We start from the raw sequence: 10,997 nt of genomic DNA, 5'->3' as shown, positions 1-10,997 counted from the left end.
CTACTAAAGCAGAGACTACTAACCTATGATGTAACGAGTCCTCACACATGACCTCAGGCCCTACCATATAATAATAAGCTCTATAAGTATTAAACATGTCCACCGCTATTCAACAAGAAAAGGGAACCTAAAAGAGATTTCCAATCAATAGAAGAGGGAGAAAACTCAATGGAAAACGCCCTACCCCAATCACATGCTCTAGTCCCACACTGAGCACATCTATGACCAACCCATAGCTATGACGAGCCACCAAAGTCACAAGAATCAATGCAAGGCGAACAACCCAAAACAGGCCTTAATGGGGTCAAACTACAACTACGAGGTGATAAAACATAATCCAAAGCATCTAATTTCCTACCTAGTCTAAGGCAACCACAATAATTCCAAACAAGTAAAAGAAAGATCATCTACTTCACGAGTGAAGCCACAATCTATAATAAGGATCCCAACACCCACAATAAGTCCAAGGCTCCTAAAGAATCAAGAAAAAATAGGAAAGCCAAATGCAGGCAAAAATCATCTGACAAAACATCTATACTAGGCATTATCTAAGAAGCTCAATCAAGAAAGTTGAGTAAAACCTACCCTAAAAGATGAACACGAGCACTTTAAATCCACTACACTTGAGTTAACCGCATCTGAAATGCCTCACAACACTGCAATCTTTCAAATTATCGATAATATAATGTCATTGCATATGTTTTGACACTAAAATCGTAACAATTGTAAATGGAACAAAAATTGAGTCAAAATGGGAAGGTGGAACCCGCACCAAAAATCCAAAATTGATTCTGTCAAAATGTCCTACTACATCTCAAACTTGTGTTCCCAAATTGAATAAGGTCTGAGGCCTTGAAACAACCACAAGCACAATGTGCAATACCAACAAGAAAACCAAGTAAAGGCAGAAACTTCGAGCTCAAATTCACCTCAAATGAAGGTTCCTCACAACTTCTAATCACAAACTTAAGTATCCACGCTCAGAACGATCAAATAGGAATTCGAATCACGCGAATGGGAGATCGGATAAGGGAGATATTGCTTTTTGAAAATGAGGGCTGAAAGCTAAAATTCCTGGATATAAAGGCCCAAAATCGATTGCTAGAAGTCTAATATTTGGTAGCTAAAGCATGTCCCAGATATCAGCACTTCAGCTGATTTTCAAAACTCTAAATTCTCTGACTGGGTTCCCGGAGTTCATTCGAAACCTCGTGCACGAAAATGATACATGGTATTCCATCTAATTTGGCATTCTAGACTCTATGAAATAATCAAAACTTTCATCCGAGGTTGTTTCAGTGAAAAGTGGGTCTCCCACACCCAAGTTCCATTTTAAGCTAAAACTACAAGAAGGCTCATAATGAGGCTGAAAGCTTAGGGAACTGCATGAAAGGTCGTTCTAGACGAAGCTCAAAGTTTTGGAGCTAACCTCGCAGTCAGCATTCTCATCTGAGCACATTTACCAAGAATATTGACCAAATTCGACCCTTGTCTTAATCTTCAAAGTTAAAATACCAAATGTCACAAAATCACACTACAAATCTCACGGCCTGAACCAACCATGCCCCTAGCCTAAAATGGGTCTTCCAAAGATGATGAAATCGTCAAATTGAGTCTTTCTTCCCAAACTTTAGACTGAAGTTAACCGTTGAAGTTTCAACTACTCCAAAATATGACAACTTGAAAAAAAATCTAAAAAAACGAAAAAAATGTCAGTCTCAGCAAGTCATAAATAACTTGAGCACGCTATAAGAAATCTCTTAACGTTGAAAAGATCGGAAAACAAATAAAATGACCGAGAGGGTCATTAAAACATCAATGTAAGAACTATATACCTCAAAAATATTTTGTGAATCATGTGACCTCATCCATCAAACCAGAAAAGGAATCAGTTTACACACTCAAAAAAACTCGAATATATATGAAGGACACACATATACAAAGAATTCGCTTTATCTCATGAACAAAAATCACATGCATCCGAAGATCGTATCATAGAGTTGATAGTAGTATAAGACTAAATTAATCTATGCATGTCAAATATAAGATTAAATATGTCTTTAGTATATTGTAATGTAGACTTATTAAGGGACAAATAAGATATATTAAGGGAAATAGTGACTTGACCCTTCTAAGCACTTTAATACGCTATGTACATATTCTACTTTCAAGAGCACACTTCTCATAACCCCAATTAACTTTCTTATTATACTTGCCTACTTACGAAATCCTTATCCAAACCACAAACCCAATGTGTTGTCTACAAGTTTGGGGTCGTTCCACCCCCCACCCCCAACTTGCGGAGCCTAATGAAGTTAATTATGGTAGAATATTTTTCATATCTACATCGTATATTCTTGATTTCATTATACCATATTCTCTAATTCTGCATTTTTACTAATTTGTTAGGATTCATTGGTATTATTGATATTTTGAGATTCTTTACCTCATTATTCTTTTTATATTTAAACAACACAATCAAAGAATACAAAAAAAAGAACCTTTTTACTGTGTACTCTGCTTCATTGGATACTCATGAACATATCGCCTATAATCACTAATGTGTATCAGGAGAGTGTACAACACTACTTTCTGTAAAGTACAAGTAAATGAACTTATTCTAACAACAAAAAAGGATTTGAAGTTACTCAAACTATTTAAACATGTAATTGATAAGTATATTTACAAAGAATTAGTATATAAAAATTATTTTCCTTCACTTCTATTAGCGAGAGAAAATTAGACTCAAGAGGTGTGCAAAAATAAATAAATTGGTTTATGTAGAATGCATATGTTTATGGGGATTAGCAAAGATTTAGGCTCCGTCGTTGATGAAGATGAATGTGGTCACCAAGCATGTATAATTTTCTCATTCTCAAAAACAACTTCTACTTAACTATTCACCATAGAAATAGAGCTCTGCGACAATGCAAAAGGAAACACAAAACATCAATTTAATTAAGAAATTTGAATCAAGCAAGAGGAAAGTTAAGCCAGCAGAATTAGAAGAACTAGTTAATGACAAAAAAATTTTGCTCAATCCCTCCACCATTTTTAGGATCAAATGAAAATTTACGTTCATGAAAAATAGCATCACCTAATTCAATTATATTATTATCTTTAAGATTAAAGAATCTATAGGTTGTACTATTTGAAGCATTACCAAGAAAAGTACAAGTAGTAACTTTCTCAACCAACTTTGTAATTTGGGATCCAACTATGCCAAAGTCTGAAATCCCAGAATTGCCAAAGCCAAAAAGCCCCGAGCTTCCAAAGCTCAAAGTCCCAACAATGCCAAAGCCAGAAATCCCAGAACTACCAAAGAGAAATCACCCAAAACTTTCAAAACCAGAAGTACCAAAAATGCCAAAGCCTGAAATCCCATAACTACCAAAGCCAAAAGTCCAACAACTTCTGAAGCTAGAAGTACCAACTATCCCAAAGTAATAACAGATAGTATTAAATAAATAGTATAAAATAATATTAGTATTTACTGTGTACTAATCCTAGTCCTATTAGGATTAGTACTCCTTAATCCTAGTCCTATTAGGATTAGTACTCCTTCCTATATCTCCTATATATATCTCCCATGTATTCCCTTAACACTTGAATAAAATCAATATTCCTTCATGGTATCAAGAGCCAGAAAACCTAGATCTTCTTTTCTCTAGTTTTTTTTTCTCTCTTTAGGGCACCGATCGTTCCCTCTCTTCTCTTGGGCGGCGGCAGCCATGACAACCGAGGTGGATCCTCTCGATTCACTTCCTTCTGGCGTTAAACTCCTTCTCAGGCATCTTCATGCCCTGATTCCCGAAAAATTATCAGACATAAATTACCCTACATGGAAAATCACCGTTCTTACAGCCCTTGAGGCCAATTACCTTCTCAAATACGTCGATGGAAGCACAGAACCGCCGCCGGCAGTCATCACCGCCACGGACAAATCAGAAAAAACCAATCCGGCCCATGCCGCCTGGAAAGCCGTGGATGGCCAGATCCGATCATGTTTGATTGCGGTCATCTCTCCCACGGTTCAGAAACACGTCCGATCCTACACAACTGCTTCAGCCCTGTGGACGGCCCTCGCAACACGCTATGCATCAATTTCCCACTCTCATATTTTTCAATTGCGTGATCGTCTCCACACAATTACCAAAGGCACGAAAACTATGGCGGAGTATTTAGACGAGGTCTCCACCATCATCACAGCCCTCGACACCGTGAACGAAATCATTCCCGAAAAAGATCTCGTCATGTGCGTCGTTCGGGGGCTCCCATCAGCTTACTCCTCCATTAAACAGGCGGTTCGCATCAGTCCAACGCCCGTTGACCTGGCTACTCTCTCCTCGTGGCTAAAAAGTGAAGAAATCAACGTGGATCTGGAGAGCAAACTTCTTCTCCGAGAAGCCGCTGTTATGGAGCCGGCCACCGCCCTCACCGCAAGCCAGAACTATCGCGGGGGGCGTGGTGGCGGCCGGCAGGGGAGCCGCGGCGGCTACGGCAGAAACAGCGGAGGCCGCGGGCGCGGCGGTCGGCAGGGCAGTCGTCCGCCGTACGACGGTCAGCAGCACGGCAGCAACAACAGCCTGCACTCCTTCGGCAGCGGCGGGCAGTCATCTTCCAGCGGCGGGCAGGGCACTTACGAGCGGGATCGTCCAACTTGTCAAATCTGTCAGAAAACAGGACACACCGCTGTTCATTGCTGGTTTCGGTATGAGGAGAGCCGAAATAGTGATAACCGTGCCAATTATGCATCTCAAGCCGGCCCTTCCTCTGAATGGCTGTTGGATACTGGGGCCAACATGCACGTTACTTCTGATCTATCCAAGCTTAACGCTCCAAATCCATATCATGGCTCCAATGGTATTACTGTTGGCAACGGTGAGTCCCTTAATATTTCTCACACTGGCACGGGTACCATTAAAACCCCCACCGCTATCTTTCACCTAGGTAACCTTACCCACGTCCCTTCTATTAAATCCAATCTCCTTTCAGTTCACCAATTCACAAAAGACAATAATTGCTCACTCTTGTTCACCTCTAATGATTTTCAGATCCTAGACAATACTACCAAGAGGGTGATTTTTCAGGGCCCCTGTGAGCATGGTCTGTACGTTCTTCCTGGCACAAGTTCGTCTGCCCACCCAGTTTCAGAAAGCGTTCCTGTGGCTCCGGTGGCTCTTTCGGCTGATGGCCACAGTCTGTTGTGGCACAGTCGTCTGGGTCACCCGTCTACTCAAATAATAAATTCTTTAATGTCTCAATTAGGTTTTTCTTCCATTCATGTAAACAATTGTGACTCCTGTTCAATTGCTAAATCTCATAAATTACCTTTTACTTTATCTGAGAAGCGTACAACTGCACCTTTTCAACTTATTCATTCTGACCTATGGGGTCCTACTGCTGTTCCTTCATTTGCTGGTTTTCGCTATTATATTTGTTTTGTGGATGATTTTACAAAATACACTTGGTTGTACCCACTAAAACACAAATCACAGGCATACACCACCTTTGTCACTTTTGAAAAAATGGTCAAAACACAATTCAATTCTCATGTTAAACTTTTTCGAAGTGACAATGGAAAGGAATATGTCAATAACATCTTTGGCCAGTTTCTGCAATCCCTGGGAATTATACATCAAACCTCCTGTCCATACACTCCCGAACAGAATGGGGTGGCTGAGCGTAAGCATCGCCATCTCATTGAAACGGTGGTTACTCTTCTACATCAATCTCATCTCCCTGTCTCCTTTTGGGTAGAAGCTCTAGCCACCGCAAACTACCTCATTAACAGAATGCCCAGTCACACTCTCTCCAACAAATCACCCTATCAACTCCTTTACCAAGAACTTCCCAATTATACCAACCTCCGCGTCTTTGGGTGTCTTGCCTACCCTTGGCTACGCCCTCATATTACTCACAAAATACAACCCCGATCCCGTCCTTGTATGTTTTTGGGCTATCATCCTACCTCCAAGGGTTATCGCTGTCTTGACCCACAAACTCATAAAGTCTACATATCTCGTCATGTCAAATTTGTCGAAAATGAGTTTCCCTACGAGTCTATTTCCTCCTCCACAAATACATCATTCATTGGCGTCCTTCCCCTTTTTCCAACATACTCACAGGGTCCCTCACCACCTTCCCCCACACCTCCACCCACTACCCAACCACCCCTCATCACCCCTTCGACCGTCACCCACAATACACCCGCAACCACCACCCACACTCACAACCAACCCGAACCACCCCATACCCACAACATCTCCAGCCCGATCCGTTTTGGGTCCTTCCCGGCCACCCCCGAATCACCACCGCCCGTGCCACCCCCCAATACTCATCCCATGTTAACCCGTGGCAAAGACGGTATCTTTAAACCCAAAACCTTTCAGGCTACCATACTACCAAATACACCCCTTCCCGATAGTGAACCAACAACCTACTCTGTTGCCTCAAAAAATGCTTATTGGCGTCATGCTATGGATGACGAGTTTAAGGCTTTGACTGATCAGAAAACTTGGGTTCTTGTACCTAAGCCCCATGGGCGGCACCCAGTGGGCTGTAAATGGGTGTACAAAATTAAACACAATGCGGATGGCAGTATTTCCAGGTACAAGGCTCGTTTGGTTGCTAAAGGCTACAATCAGGAGTATGGGCTTGATTACTCCGAGACATTCAGTCCTGTTATTCGGCAGGAAACCATTCGCCTGGTACTGTCACTCGCCGTGCGCAACAATTGGCTCATCAATCAGTTGGATGTTTCCAATGCTTTTCTTCATGGCATGCTTGATGAAACTATCTACATGACGCAACCACCGGGCTATGTTGATCCCCGCTTCCCTCAACATGTTTGCAAACTCCAGAAGTCTCTGTATGGGCTCAAGCAAGCCCCCCGTGCTTGGTACACACGTCTGAAAACGTTCCTCCAGGGACTCGGCTTCACGTGTTGCGTACACGACACGAGTCTGTTTACTCGACATTCAGCACACGGTACAGTCATTCTTCTTGTCTATGTAGATGATATCATTATTACAGGCTCTACTGCAGCTCTCATTCAGGATGTCACTCGAGCTATGCATACTACCTTCAAAATGAAGGACCTTGGCCCGTTACATTATTTTCTGGGAATGGAGGTTTCTCGGACAGGCAGCGGCTTGTTTCTTCATCAGTCAAAATATGCTCGAGATCTGTTGCAGAAAGCTGGACTGGAAAAATGCACCAGTCAACCAACACCGATGGCAGTCTCTTCGTCTACGAATGGAGCCGACACCCCCTTTGCCGATATCACCCACTTCCGCAGCCTCATTGGGGCTCTACAGTATCTGGCCATTACCCGTCCTGACATCCAGTTTGCTGTCAACCGAGTTGCTCAGCGCATGCATCAACCAAGTGAACATGATTACCATTGTCTAAAACGCATTCTCAGGTACATTTTTGGCACTCTTGGTCGTGGTTTACTCATTCGACCCGGGGACTTGGAGCTTCGGGGTTTCTCAGATTCAGATTGGGCGAATGATAAAAATGACAGAAAATCTACATCGGGGTTTCTCGTTTTTTTGGGGCCGAACCTGATCTCCTGGTGTACAAAAAAACAACCCAAGGTCTCTCGGTCCTCGACTGAAGCTGAATACCGCGCCCTTGCTCTTCTTGCTGCTGAGACCATGTGGGTCACATATATTCTTCGCGAACTCCGCGCCACTCACACTGTTCCTGCTCTCTATTGTGACAACAAATCAACCATCTGTGTGGCCAAGAATTCCGTCCTACACACCAGAATGAAGCATGTTGATACCGATTGTCTCTTTGTTCGCGATGAAGTTCAGGCCGGCACCATGACTGTGCAGTATGTACCCACTGAAGAACAACCGGCTGATATTCTCACCAAGCCTCTCCCGAGCCGACAGCACGATTACCTCAGTTCCAAGCTTCCGTTCGCTTCCGCTCAGCTCAGCTTGAGGGGGGATAATAACAGATAGTATTAAATAAATAGTATAAAATAATATTAGTATTTACTGTGTACTAATCCTAGTCCTATTAGGATTAGTACTCCTTAATCCTAGTCCTATTAGGATTAGTACTCCTTCCTATATCTCCTATATATATCTCCCATGTATTCCCTTAACACTTGAATAAAATCAATATTCCTTCACAAAGGCTGAAATCCCAGAACCACCAAAGCCAAAAGTCTTTGAGCTTCCAAATATAAAAGTTCCAACAATGACAATGCCCGAAGTTCCAGAACTGCCTAAACCAACTATTCCTTTACTTTCTCCACCATACAAAGCCGCTACTCCTTAAGTACATCGTATGCTACTTTCACTCTACAAGAAAGTACTCAACTAATGTTTTAAGATTCCCTCAGTCTATGAAATTTGGCACCTGAGTTGTGTCATGGAGATACCATTGGATACAATCTGCTAGGACTAGAAATTTTAATTCTTTTATAGTAGTTTTTGAATTGGATGTAAGGACAGAGTTTGTCGTGTTATAATAATATACTAATTTCCGTGCACGCGCATTGCGAGTGTTGCCCATATTAATAATATTTTTAAAATTACATACATATTTAGTTTTGAAAATAAAAGTAGCAAAAATTTGCAACAAATATACATATAAAGAAACATTATCGAATACAAAAAGTTATTTCAATACCAATCACATGATACCATGAAGGCTTACTACAAGATATCATTTTATAACTCCCTCCAAATATACAAATAACATCGGATTTATCTATAGTAGTAAACAATTATAATTACAGTACATTATAAGAATAAATCAATTGATGAAAATTCTAAAATGAGTCTTTAAAAGAAACCAACTTTGTCCTTTTCATAGCTTATGAATTTTTGCTAGCACTCCTTACGGAGATAGTGACTTTCATATATATATATATATATATATATATATATGTTTCTTTAGTTGAGCATCTGACCTTCCTTCTAATTTTCTTTCTTTTCACTTAACTTTTTCCTTTTGCATGAACTAAAGAAAAATGGGAAATGGAGAAACTCGTAGATTTAATACATGTTGGAATTAGATAATTGTCATATCAATTTACATTGAACATTTAACATTCATTGGATGATATATGAAAAAGTTAAGGGAAAAGAAAGAAAATTAGAAGGAAGGCCAAATGCTCAACTAAAGAAACAAAACTTGAAGGAAATGAAAATCATTTGTTACCTTTATATAGTGTTTTGTATGTTCTTTTAAATTCCTTTTAGTATAATACTAATTAACCTACACTTAAATACTCAATGAACTATTCAAATTCTACTGATTGTTATATTAACAAAGATTGGTTACTAATTTAAAAGTGTTGAATTTGATAAGTCGACTTAAAAAAATCTATATATCTATATCTCAAAACACAACTAATGTTTTGAGATTTCCATCTCAGTCTATAAAATTTGCCACCTGACTTGTGTCATGGAGATACCTTCTGCTACGAGTAGAAATTTTAATTCTTTTACGGTAGTTTTTGAATTGGATGTACCGAGTTTGTCGTGTTAGTATAATATACGAGTGTTTTATGTATTTCTATATATTCAGTATAATAAATCTTTGATATATGTTACTTTGGTTTAGTTCCTACCATTGGCCATCTCTGTTTGTCCATTCTTTCCCTCACAGTTTTTCCTTCCTAATTTATAGCAACCAATTTCTTCTATTACATTTCAAGAGTATGGAATAAAGGATGAATTAGTGTATTAATTAAGTGCCAGAAAACAGAATGGACCTAACATTTTGAGGGTAGAACCAAACTGGTGATTTAACTAATGTGCTTTTCGTTTCATTCATCCTAATGAACATTAAATGGATTCAATTTCCTCTGCTTCACATTCTCCAAAATAATGACAAGGACCACTTATGCTTCATGCATGATCAGTTAGCTGGTGCAGCTACACGAGTCGCTTTCTAGAGATGTCATTCCTTGAGATCCCTACACTAGAATCCCCAAATATTCCAGCCTTATCAAAGCCTGATATACCAAAACCTTAAGTATTAACTATACCAAACCTAAAAATTTAGCGTTCCAAGGCTACATATATATGTGGCGTAAGCAAACCATTTTGTAAGTGTGTCGATGTTTAAAGGAACAAATATTGTAGCGGCATTATGTTTAAAATGTTAATTTATTACTATAATTTTCATTGGTGAGTTCTCATTTTTTAAAATGTATTCATGACAGTATGCATATGTTTTAATCATAAGAGTCTAGTTATAAATAGTTGTATAAGGTAAAAACACCAAATAACCACTTAATATCCATTATTAATTTGATTTCACAAATCAATCTTAATCAACTTCATCACCGAAAAAGCAATACGCCAAGTCTCAAGTAATTGGAATTTGGAGCGAATAGTTTTCAAAATTAGGATATTATATGTGCTGAAATAACTGAATCCCAATAGTGTTTATAGTTATTTATTGTTCTTTTCATACACAAAGGTTGATGTGTTCAAGCAGTAAAAGTAAAAAAAATTAAAATGAAAGATACTGAGTAACTCTCAAAGATTGCACTAATTATGTACACACTTGAATGAAGATTTGTGGTAAAAAAGTGAATACTTTTTCTCTTTTCAAATAAATGTTGGAATTAATGCATTCACTTCACACCTTGATGTTTCGTATTTCAATATTGACTCTTACTTTCTCAAGAACTCTTTTAGGATTTGTAATACATGTATCTAATAATTTGTGATACATGTATCTAGTTTATTGTGCAAAACTTTTTATTTTCTATTTTAAGTAGTATAAACAGTGATGTAGTTGATGATGATAATCATCTCAAGTGACCTTTAGTAGCCTATATAAAACTTGAGTATTCTCTAAAGATAGTGTTCTCTTTCTATATTTCCTACAAATTTGTATCAGAGCAGGTTTTGGTTCTAAATCTGGGGTTAAGTGAAGAAAAAAGTATGACATTTAAAACAAATGAATGTGTTGATTCATTAGTTGTTCTTACTCCATTTTTTTATGGAAATGATTTT

The sequence above is a fragment of the Solanum pennellii genome, chromosome 1 (assembly GCF_001406875.1).
Source record: "Solanum pennellii chromosome 1, SPENNV200".
Taxonomy (NCBI): domain Eukaryota; kingdom Viridiplantae; phylum Streptophyta; class Magnoliopsida; order Solanales; family Solanaceae; genus Solanum; species Solanum pennellii.
The sequence above is the reverse complement of the archived record's forward strand: the minus strand, read 5'-3'. Positions refer to the sequence as shown.